Below are 9,968 nucleotides of genomic sequence, written 5' to 3'. Positions count from 1 at the left end.
CATTTACTGCAATGCAAAAGTGCAAGAAAGAGTCAGAAAAGGAGAAGCCAAGCAATGCACCCCAGCATTATTACAAAAGGTTGCCTCTAGTGGTTAAGAAAGATACATCAGCAGATACCCCAATGCTTTCCCCTTCATCCAGAGCGGCACATCAGCTGGGGGAAGCTGTCCCAGCCAAGCCCTGGAGAGCCACGGCCGGGAACTGGGAAATCCTGCAGAGCCTCCACCTTTGCTGGCCACGAGGCTTCCGAGTGCGCTGTGAGAGCAGCCCGGCTTTGACAGTGCTGGACAGGCAACGTGACAGAGCTTCTTCTGGGGGACATCTGATTTCATTCTCCTCTTGGTTTTCTGCCCGAGCCTGCCCAGGGCTCAAGGAGGAGCCAGGGCCAGGTGTGGCCTTGTCCATTTTCCTAATGCAGAAAGGTGCAGACGTGTTTCCCCAGTGAATGGATGCATTGATCCTTTTGATAGCAATACTTGGTTAAGGAGCAGATACACAGCACATTTGGTTGGAAGGGTCACCTAGAGGGCAGCTTTGGCTCAGGTCCTGTTGTTGAGGCTTCAGGCAGGGTCTGAAGTTCAGGCTTCAGTCCTTCAGTATTTTGTGGTGCAAATCATTGCTGTGCAGAGCTGGAAACAAACAAGTCTGTCTTTAGCACATTTGAGACAGGGAAGAGGATTAGCCCTGCAAGGCCAGGCTAGGGCCAAGAGCAGAAGGCCAGCAGCCTGCATTTGCCCACAGGGAGCCCTCCAGAGCACGAAGCCACTCCTGGCCAGGGGCTGAGGTGCCCGAAGCTGCCTCCCCGCTGTGCAGCTCTGCAGAGCTCGCGCAGCGCCGGGTCCTGGGCAGCTGGACAGCCCGACTGCCCTGGAGCACAGGGAGTGTCCCAGAGAGAAGCTGCTGCCCTTTGCTTTGCAACTGTTTCACAGGGTCCTGTCATTAATCCATAGTGTCTGATATGTTTTCCTTTTGTCTCCCGTATTTAACACAGCTTTTTGATAAAATGGACTGATGTAGCTACTGCTGGTGGTGGTGCTTTTGTCTGCAGGTGAGGGCAGGTGATTTGAGCCAAGGACAGAGTCCACTGTTAACATCCCAGCTTTGCCAAGTCAAGGAAACCTCTCACAATTGGGCTCATGGTGCTGAGCAGTTTTCCTAGTTTTTGGAAAGCTTTGACCTTAAGAAACCCAGCAGATTTTCCTCCATGAGGATACCAGCAGTAGCATGATGCCAATTTTTTCCACCTCTTCTCTGTGTCTTTGTGCTTTTAGGAGTTCCTCAGTGCCCAGCAGGAATGAAAGGACCTGTGATGATGTGATTTGAGAGCTCTGTTGTTCCTTGCCACATGAGTGTTCATGACAAGCTGGACACCCCACTCGTGGCTCTGTTGAGTTAAATTCATCCCAATTCTGTGCAAACAGCAGCCCCGAGGTGCTGAGGAGAGCAAGGACAGTGGGTGGGTGTGCATGCACACAGCCGGGGCTGATTGCTGTGTGGGCAGAAGGTTTTGGACTGCTGTACATCTTCACTCTCCCAAGTTGGAGGAATATATCAAATCTGTACAAAATAAAAACATTTATCAAAATATACCAAAATGTATCACACAACACATATGAATTTATTATATATGTAATTTGTCATCTGTAGACTACATACTATATATTTTAATATAGATACTATAATAAACAGAAAATATAAAATATAGACTTGGTCTTTTTCTCAGCCATTGCCTGTGGGTCATACAGACCATCTCCTGGTGTTACTGCATTTGTGTCTTCTGGTACTACTTATTATAGCATCCATATCCCTGGTAGTTCCTTCAGGGAACTTCACACAAAGGGCTTCCATCATTTCAGTGCTTGTCAGAACTTGTTCCTTCCCGGTTCTCCAGCCTCTTTCTGGATTTTGGAGCATCTCAGCACTTGTGTCCATGGCCCTTCCTTCATCCCCAGCCTGCAGCAGTCACAGTCACTGCTGCCTCCCCCTTGCTGCAGCTCATTTGCCCAAGTGCTGCCAAAGGCAGCGGAGCTGGCTCAGGATCCCTGTTGGCTTCTGGGCTCTGGGATGAGCTTCAGGGGGACACTTGGAGCTCTTCCTGAAGAGCTGCCCGTGGGATGGGGGGTGGATTTGTCCTCCCCAGGTGGCTCCTGCTTGGAGTTCTGCTCTCAGTGTAGCCCCGGAGTTTTCTCAGCAGACCTTGGCAGCGAGTTCTGAGCCAACGTGTGGCTCTGCTGCCATCCCAAATCTGCGCTGCCCTTGCCCAGCCTGAGTGCAGGTGGGGCCTGTGCTGGGCATGGCCGGGGATTTCCATGGCCCAAATCCTGCAGCATTTCCATCTGCTCCTGGCTTTGGGTAGCACAAATCTACAGTTCCTTCAATTGAATCATTACATTTATTGCAGATAGCTACACCTGCACTAGTAATGTACAAATATGCAAAAAACCCTTTAGTTTAAAAATGAAATTTGTTTTAAATTGCTACACTTGTGCTGCCAATGTATAAACATGCAAATATCAATTTAAGTTTAAATCTAATTCTTTTTGAGATAATTGTGCTTTGTAAATATATACAAATATCAACTTCAGTTTAAAAAATTAGTTTATTGCAACTCTACAACTCACTATACACAAATATGAATTGAAGTTTAACAATTAAATTTTTTACATATTACTACAACTGTACAGCCCATATACAAATACAGGAATGTGGGAACTCAGTACATCACTCCGGATGTCCAGAGCTACCGAGACAACCCTTGGGGGGCTCGGAGGCCCTGGAATGTTGCCAAAAGTACCTGGTGGCTTGACTTTGATCCTTTTAAAGAAATGACACCTGAAGGTGAGGAGATGAGAGAATTTCATGTCTGAATGGTGAGGGGATGTTATTCACTTGTTAGAACTTAAGTTAGAATGCACTGTACAGGGGGGTTTTATGTATTGTACAGGGGGGTCTAGAATTCTGTACATGGATCAGGAGTCCCAAGATGGAGGAATTTGGGCGTGCCCTGTCCTTCTTCTTTCTTCTCCTTGGCATCCATGTTCAAGATGATGTTGGCATGTGTGGATTGGTTCATAGAAAGAGTACACTTGCCAACAAGGGCAGAAAGTATTGGGAAGTAAAGGTAAATATCGAATACGTAATTTTCATTATAAAAGAGACAACCGCCTCGTGGGCGAGAGAGAGTGCCTTTGGCTGTCTTGCTGATCTGACCTCGGCTGGACAGACAGAAAATCTTTGTAGATAAGAAATAATAAACTCGACTGAAGGCCTAAAAGCAAGAGTCCAGACTCCTTCTTCAAGAGCGCGGCCTACCCAGAACCACTTTTTCCCGTGCTGGGGCAGAGACAAGCGACAGCCGACCCCAGCACAGGAATATCAATATCCCTCTCTAAAGAATCTCAGATCCAGAACGAAATAAATACAATTTTAGAACTATGCAACTCCATATATATTTAAGTAGAAGTAAATACATATATATCCATAAGAATATATAGATGTAAATATGTATTACGTATTTCATTCCATATATGACTTATAATACACACATAACAAACATATCTATAAATATACAAATATCAATGGATCAATAAAAAAATCCATACAACCCCAGCAATAGAACTACACAGCTACAAAAATGTACAAGTATGTAAATATAACTACAGGTGTAAACCCATCAATATCCATGCATCAATATAACAATATACATACACAGATACCTACACAAATATCAGTCAATGTATGTAAATATCCCTACACTTGTAACTATCCAAGTCTAACTCTACCCATCCATAAACAGAACCAGATCAGCAGGGATTGCAGCCCCCCATGTTCCCAGGCTCTCCCTCGGTCTCCTCCTCCCGTGCAGAGCAGCTCTCCTGGACAGGGACAGCAGATGGGACATCTGGGAAGCAAAGGGAACACTGAGTCAGTATGGGGACGTTTCCCTTGGCAGCAGCTGCACTTCCATCAGGGAAGAGGAAATGTCAGAGCCTCCCCAGGAGGATCAGAAGGAAAAGCAGCCGAGCAGGCCAGGCTGTGGTGAGCTGTTCACTTCTTTCAGGCATCCCAGTTGCCCTGGGGGAACTCCCTCATGTCACGTTATTGAACCACCTCTGCACTTACCTAGACTGTGGCCCCCAAATCAAGCAGTATTTCTGTCTCCAGCTGCTTGCACCAATGACAGGGAACGTCCTCTGACAGCGCTGGGGCACAAAGTTACCTTCCACAGCTCATCTGACAGGGCCTTGCTCTTCCTCAGCTTCCTGTCTTTCTCCTTATCTTCCACTTGGAATTTTTACAGCATTTCTTTTTCTTTCCCCTTGATCAGTGCTAAAATGAATATTTCTCTTCCAAGCTTGAGTTTGTTCAGTGATCCTGTCAAGCATTTTCTCAGAAGCCTTTCTCATGGAATTGAGTGTTAATTTCAGCAGTTTTGGTGATTTTCTGTGTGATTTCTGCAAATCTTCTGTTCATTATGGCACCACTTAGGAAGGTACAAAGAGAAAAAGGATGTTTCTGTACATCAGTCCACTGGTGGAATATTCATGGGTAGAGAGAGTGATTAGCTGCATTTTACATGTACTCCTAACCTGAAAGTGCAACAGGTAACTTGGGGAGAAATCAAAGCCAGATCTCTCCTTCTACCAGCCTGTATTCAAATGTAAAGTAAGTAGAGCAGGGTGAGAATGTTAGTGCTCCATTAGTGCATCCATAGATTCCTGCTATGCCTGGGAACCTGATGCTCGGAGTCTTCTGCGTTTAGGGGAACTGCATTTGAGCGAACTGCATTTCAGCAAAGAGAGTCCCTGTTCACAGGCACCAAAGGGAAGAGGGTCCCACGGAGAGTTGGCCGAGGAACGACACTCACAGCCCATGTGGCTACATGCTGCTCCCCTTTTTTAAGCAACTTTGGCACATTTATCCTTCTCTAGACACTGTCTCAGGCCACTAATGCTTAATGCTCCTTGGTTCAGTAGCTGCATTCACACATGCATGTTAATTACTGATTGGCTGTCACACCATAAGCATCTTTAGCTAAGGTGTGCCAAATTAGCAGTTCCCACTTGTGTGTGTTTGGCATTTGGTTTCATCTGGGCACAATGCTCCTTCTTCCTTGATGTATCTGTTGGAGGACAGTACATGGTCTGTCTCGTTCTGGGGACAGTACATGGTCTTCAGAGTAACTGTGTAAACTGCAGACCAGATTTTCCAATTCTCACAGGAGAATGCCATGGCCTTGTTCAGCCAGGAACCCTTCTACAGTTTGTGGACCCATTTTCTGTATGGCCAGAGGCTTTTCCTTGCCACAAAAAAACCCCAACAGAAAAACAAAAAAACCCCACAAACTTTCAAATACAAAACCAAACCAAACAAAAAAACAAACAAACAAACAAACAAACAAACAAACAAACAAACAAAATACCCAAAACAAAACCACCACCCAAAATCAACAATAGCAACAATAGCAAAAAACCCAAACAAACAAACAAACAAACAAAAACCCAAAAAACCAAAACAAAACAAAAAGGTAAAAAAAATAAAAATCAAAAAACCAAAAAACAAACCAACTCAAAGAATTACCTCAAGTAGTAATAAAAGAAAAACTACTAAGATTAGGATTCATTTATTCCTTTTGGAATGTCATCCATAGAGATTCTCATTTCAGAGCTGAAACTGTACGTACAAAAGTTATCTAAAACACTCCCAGTTAAATGGGACCTACTCAGCCCATGGAGGTCATTCCCAGCAGCAAGACTGAGAGAACAAATCAGAGTCTAAAACCAGAAATGAATAAAAGTGGCCAGGAAAACTCACTGAAGTGGCCACCAGTGCTTCCCCTTGCTCTCTTGAGGTGCAGAATTCCAGTGGCTTCTAAAGAAAAAGTGAGCCCATAGGAAATGCTCTATGGAAGGCACTATAAAGTTCCAATGCTTTCTAGAGAAAATCATATGATAGGAAATGATAATTTCAGTCCCTTATCATCTTCTTGGAAAGTGCTCTCATTTTTCCACAAGTCTCTGCTGTGACCAACCCTGGTGACTTTGGATACTCAGGTACATCCTCATCAGCCTGGGGACTGTGTCTTATGTCAGAAAGCACAGCAACAAGCCACCTAAAGAAAAGTGGAAAGGACCATTTGAAGTGTTCCTAAGCACTCCTGCAGCAATAAAAGGGGATGGGATCAGTACATTGATACACCTGTCCCCAAGGGAAGCCAGCCCCAACACATAAGGGACTGGAGGGGAAAATATAGATGAGAATTTGAAGCCTCAATTTGTTAAGCATGGAAATAAAACTTTCTAATGCAGTCTAGAGTGAGTTAGAAGAAATCCCATCAAGGGAAAGATATATCATGAAGGGGTAACCATGAAAAGTCCTCAGTCTCAGCCCAGCCTGGGCAGCAGCACTCTGGCACGCTCTGTCAAGCAGCAGCAGGCAGCAAGCCCAGGGGAGGCAGCCCAGCACAATTCACCCCATGCCCCCCACGGCAGCGTCCCTGGGGCTGCTGCACTGCAGAGCTGGAGGAGCACCCCTGAGCAAGGCAAAAATGGACCCAAGTCTCAGGGTTTAGGAGGTGACATTTTCTTGAACTTGGCTTGAAGGAGAGCAGAAGGGCAACAATGGCTCAGGTGTTCAATCACAAAACACCCCAAGGGCTCTCAGGTACAGGGACTCAACATCATTGGCTTGGAGACAATGGAGGAATTTGTGGAATGCTCTGCAAGGAAGAAAGGGGCATTCATAGCCACCTTTGAGTGTTCCCAAATATTATCCTCCCTCAATCAATTTCATATCCTTTCCCTAAAGACGCTTACAGCCTTGCTGGCAACAGCTCTACCATGTCAGCTGAATGAATACATGGAGGAAACTTAGGAAAAGTCTCAAACATCAAAGTCCCCATAGGTTTGTGCTGGAATCAAGATCTGTGTCTCTCTAGAAAGGCTGCTTGAGACAGATTAGTCTTAAAAATGCTAAGAAATTGACAGCATTTCCATAGGGACACTTGAACTGAATTTCCATTTAAAATCCATTGAAGTACCTTGCCTCCAACATTACTCCAAGTGTTTTAGAAAACTCTTACAGAGATCTGGATCTTTCCTGGCTCACTGACAAGGGGAGGCCATGATCTCCAAGCAGTCCTGAGAGCTGCTTCAGCTGACAGCTTAGAGCAGCCCATGTGCACTCCTCTGCAACCCTCCAAAACAAGGTCATTTGGGGACAGGTTTGTCCAACTTCTAAGCCTTTGACAACTTTGGCAAAGAGTTTGAATTTAACAAGAAAGGTCAAAAACCACCCCTACACTTATCATAAAGAATTTCCATCCACTACCATCTTTTCTTAAAATGAGCTCAACTTCATAGTAGAGGTAGTGGGCTTCCACCCTCTACTGATCAATTTATTTCAGTGGACAAACTTAGGACTTGAAGAAAACAAGTGACCAGAAGAAACCCAATGCAAATGATACAATCAACAAGGAGAGAAGGAATTACCAATAGTGAGATTTCTTTATTGTTAAATTTCAATACTATCATCTTTCAACTTTGACTTAAACTTACTAAACTTCTTTGAACTAATCCTACATTTATAAGAAATCACCTACTGCTCAGTGCTAAGATAACCTACTCTTCTGTACTAATTTAAAGAATCCTAAAAAATCTAATCTTCTAGTTGAAATGAAAAATCCTGATTTCAGAGATCTTCCATGCTGAAGCTGATGTCTGGTGCCAGTACTCCACTCACTGCTGGTCAAATTCAGAAATGTGGCTCTGAATATGGGCCAGCTTCTTGTGGAGGTACTGGCACCCACTCTTCATTTCAGAGTAGCTGGGGCTACCCTGTGAAGGAGAAAGCAAAAGAAAATCAGGGCACGCAAACACTTCTGCAGAGCTTAGAATGTGATGTCCTTTGCTTTAAAAATGCCTTGAGGCAAACTTAGCAGTTGCCATGGCCCTGCAGGTCTGGTGTCACACGTACCTGTTGTAACTGCTGATAATCTGCTAGGATTCGATAATGCAGCATCTGCAGGAAAAACAAAGAAACAAAAATAACAAATCATGAAGAATGTTTCACTGGCACCATAAAATGCACGCTTTGGTAAAACACTAAAAGTACATTCAGTCTGACTCTATAGAGATTTTCTTCTCTGTGAGCCACCACTCTTCTGGGAGCTCTGCAAAATAAATCTCCATCTCCCAGCATCACCCAAGATCTGTAATTAAGCCTCTCAATAGGCAACAGAAGGAGTCCATGCTCTAAGACTCTGCTTGGGACATCTCTCATAGACAACTGTTTCTTCATAGACAGCTCAAACAGGGGCTTTTGGGCAGGGTCTTGCAAAAATCAGACTCAGCCCAAGCAGTGTCTGAGCATATTTGCCAGTTCCACAGTTTCCCTCTGTCTCACTGAGCAGCTCCAGGGAATCCAAAACACTGCTGTGATGAAGCACAGTCTTCGTGGTTTTATCCTTCTTTACCTGATAAGCTTTGGAGCCTGGAGTCAGAGACTTCCATTGCTCCTGAAATTGTCTGAATTTCTTGATGATCTTGTCAATCTTAAAATATAAATTCCAATATTCCTCATATTCTGCATTGAAGTCGTCCTTGTAGTGCTGGCGTTGCTCCAAGGAGACAATTGCTCTGTATTTTCTAAAGGAAAAAATGAGACCATTTTTCTCTGAGTGAACTCTAAGAGAACATTTGAGTGTGTTTCTAATCCATAAAACACACATATAATTTGACACCAAGCACAGTGAAATCTCAAACACAGACAACCAAGCTTTGAGTCAGTGGCTCTGGGCCTGACAGTTTTTGCTTTCAAGCTCATGTGCATCAAGAGAATGTAGTCAGGTAACTCTGGGAATCTGCCACATTTCTATGTGGCCCATTTCTAGTTCAAAATCGCTGACATTGTAGAGGTTTCCTTCATGAGCAGGTGGAGCACATTTAGAAATTATGTGCCCTCATTTCAAATGTCAAAGGAAAAACAAACACAGCAGCTTCAGGAAGAGAAGACATAACTAAATTATAATCTCTTCCTCTGTAGGAAAAACTTAATTGAGTTACATATGACTGCAAAAATTCATCTGCAAAATATTTTTGTAAAGGAATGTATTTATGGAGATGAGTGAATTTTTGAGCTACATTCTTTTCTGCTAATGGTAAAGCAGAGTCAATGATAATATTTGATTCTTCTAGTGGAGAGCAAGTTACATCACTGACCTGGGAACTGAGGCATTTCTAATACACAAAAGGAAACAAAGCCACAAAAGCAAATTCTAGACAAGTCAGAAACTACAAGAAGAATACCCAAAGCACATCAGCTCCTAAGGAGGGAAAAACTCATTAATGCTCAAAGCCACTGATGGGAGTCAAACCTTCTTCATTTCCTTCTCCCTCAAATCAGCAGGTGTGAGGTTTATCAAGCTCATGATACAAATCCAAGATGAAGTGGCAATGAGAATAATAGATGTCACTTGCCAACACTCTCACACCAATGCTTCTGCTCCTCTGGGCCTTAAGGTCTGGTTCTTATTGGATGATAAAAACTCCCTCCACGTTGGAATCAATTCCTTCAAACCACCCTGAGATTAATTTTGACAAGCAGTAAATTGCTAACAAGTTGAAATTCAGTAGTAGGACAGACAACAACTTGTGCCAAGGATGCATGCCAGGCCTGATACACCTGACTAGCAGGATAATTTTGAAAAGAAAACCACAGATGCCTTTCCCCATTTTGGGCGGTCCCGGAGCAATGTGAGCCGGGGCCCTGCCGCGCCTGCTCCAAAGGCCGCAGCTGCCCCAGAGCCCCAGAGCTGCAGGAGGCCTGGCTGCCCCTGCCAACACCACTACCCTGACACAAGCTGCGAGCAGTTTCCAGGGCTTTATACCACACACACACTTCTCCCTCCTCTCCTGCAAATGCCATGAGGGGATGCAGCAGCACTGCTGCAGCTGAGCCTGTGCAGCTG

At 44.4% G+C, this 9,968-nt stretch overlaps 1 long non-coding RNA gene across 1 annotated transcript; it reads right to left on the bottom strand.

The window, feature by feature from the left end:
• Positions 1–7,487: 7,487 nt before the first annotated feature.
• Positions 7,488–9,780, bottom strand: LOC135278344 (uncharacterized). The gene is made up of 4 exons (XR_010345861.1): positions 9,375–9,780; positions 8,475–8,646; positions 7,976–8,020; positions 7,488–7,836 (listed from the first exon to the last, which is right to left on the bottom strand). It is a non-coding gene; the product is annotated as an uncharacterized LOC135278344 (long non-coding RNA).
• Positions 9,781–9,968: the final 188 nt, after the last annotated feature.

This window comes from Passer domesticus, chromosome 11 (assembly GCF_036417665.1).
Source record: "Passer domesticus isolate bPasDom1 chromosome 11, bPasDom1.hap1, whole genome shotgun sequence".
Taxonomy (NCBI): domain Eukaryota; kingdom Metazoa; phylum Chordata; class Aves; order Passeriformes; family Passeridae; genus Passer; species Passer domesticus.
The sequence above is the reverse complement of the archived record's forward strand: the minus strand, read 5'-3'. Positions and strand labels throughout refer to the sequence as shown.